Source organism: Nannobrachium achirus (assembly GCF_963921795.1).
Source record: "Nannobrachium achirus genome assembly, chromosome: 5".
NCBI classification, from domain to species: Eukaryota; Metazoa; Chordata; class Actinopteri; order Myctophiformes; family Myctophidae; genus Nannobrachium; species Nannobrachium achirus.
Genome location: NC_137814.1, coordinates 1,432,249 through 1,434,749, shown reverse-complemented (window position 1 = coordinate 1,434,749; position 2,501 = coordinate 1,432,249).

Here is a 2,501-nt window from a genome sequence, read left to right as displayed (position 1 = left end):
ACATTATAACAACACATATAATATACTGTTATTAAACCACACTAATAGATGCATGTCAAGTTAACATTATAACAACACATATAATATACTGTTATTAAACCACACTAATAGATGCATGTCAAGTTAACATTATAACAACACATATAATATACTGTTATTAAACCACACTAATAGATGCATGTCAAGTTAACATTATAACAACACATATAATATACTGTTATTAAACCACACTAATAGATGCATGTCAAGTTAACATTATAACAACACATATAATATACTGTTATTAAACCACACTAATAGATGCATGTCAAGTTAACATTATAACAACACATATAATATACTGTTATTAAACCACACTAATAGATGCATGTCAAGTTAACATTAAGTTAACATGCTGCTTGCTCTCCTACAGTGCGGACGTATCGCTGCTTGCTCCCGCTTAGGCTCGCTTGTGCTTACATTCTTCTGCTGATACTGATGTTTTATTTTTTCTCTGAGAAACTACAAATGGATCTTGGATACTTATAAAACTCCGGGATTGTTTTGCTGTACTGCAATATACTATTTTTTGCCACTTGGTGACTGGATACGTAGCATCTAGCTAACTAGCAAGATGGCCGGACCAACCATTTCTACAAGGGTTTATCAGAAACTGCTTCAGAGGATTGCAGTACTGGAAACGGAATTATTCCAATTAAAACAAACCCAAAGACTGGATAAACCACTCGCCTGGAATTCCCTTGGTGCAAAGCCAAAGATGAAAGAACGGACGACGGGCAGGACACCCTCCCAAAGCCCTCTTATCACCGACGAATGGCCGGAATTACCCCGGCACAGCGCTGCTTCGACCCCCCTCCATAAATGGGCAACTGCCAAGGGGAAAAACACTGCTAAAAAGTCAAACGCAGTCCAATCTCCACACACACCGAGTGTGCAGCTGGCAAACAGATTCACGCCACTGGCCGAGGATGACAGGGGTAGCATCTCCCCAAGCTGGCTAACAGAACAGCTACTAGAAGCCCCCCGAAGTCCCCCTGTTGACAGAGAGAACGTCCCACCCAGCAGGGTAAGAACCACCTCAGTGATTGATCCTGACATTTTGATTGTGGGCGATGCTGCTTTAAAAGGTGTCAAAAGCATAAGAAAGAAGAAGGCAAAAGTTATGTGTTTTCCCAAAGACACAGTCTCTGACATGAAAGACAGAATTCTGGATCTTGTCAACAAACACCAAACGGTGAAAACCCTGATTCTACATACTGGCACATATGACACAGAAGAAAAACAGTCAGAAATCTTAAAGGAGAATTTCAGGGCTCTATTCAACACATTGAGCTTCCTGAACAGTGACATAGAGCTTTGGATCAGCGGTCCCCTACCGCCTATGAGAGGCACAGACGAGAATTTCAGCAGACTGTTCTCTCTGAGCAAATGGCTTTTAGCTGCATGCACCGACAAAAATGTGCATTTTATTGACAACTTCAGTTTTTTCTTCGACAGAAGACACCTATTTGCTGATGAACGGCAACTAAATAAGCTAGGAGCAAAGATATTTTTGCAGAATGTTCTCCATGCTCTGGCCTTGGCCAGAACACAGCAATCCAAAACAACAGATTGTGATGAACAACTCTTATCTGCAACCCACGAAGAATCCATAACAAGAGATAGTGTTATGGTTACTGAACTGCCCCCCTCGGCCGAGGGGGGAACGGCCTTGGTCCCTGCCCTCCCTGACGAGGAACTGATTATGGTGAAGGGAGGAGCTTCCGTTGTCCCTGCCCTCCCTGACGAGCATGACAGTATGGTTACTGAACTGCCCCCCTCGGCCGAGGGGGGAACGGCCTTGGTGAACGGAGGAGCTACCGTTGTTGTCCCTGCCCTCCCTGACGAGGAACTGAATATGGACAACATCTCCGCTGAAGAGTGGAGTAGACGAATGAATGCAGAGTTGGAGTCACTCAGGGAAATGTTCGAAGAGGACAGTAATGAAGAAGAGTTTTGTGGATTCCCTGCTTCAGCCGTGGCTGGCCCGAACAGTGAGCAAAGTGAACTGGCAACTGACAACGGAGAGTTGACAGAGGAAGAGGAGGGGGCGGGTACAACCGCCCCATCACCCCAATCCTCCTCTTTCTCCCTATCTCCAATGCCTCTCCTAGAATTCACGAATGGAATGAATGAACTCATTAACACTGCGTTAAAAATGACCCCGGCCAGACACACGGTCAATGGCCCGGCGGCACAACCACCACAGGACAAACGCCCGGCACCACAACCACCATCCCCGAAAACGCCTGAAATTGCCCCGGCCGTGCCCCAGAAATCTGTGGCCTGGGTGCTTTCGCCCCCACCCATCCCTCCACGACCACAACGACAGAAGACCCAGGCCTCCCAGCTGGACAATACGTTTAGCCGTTGATGTCAGCTGGGTCCATTATACCCAGCAACTAACGTATCTGGACCCGATGCTCCTTCAAGCGCTTTTATTAAGCAGGCTCACAACATTT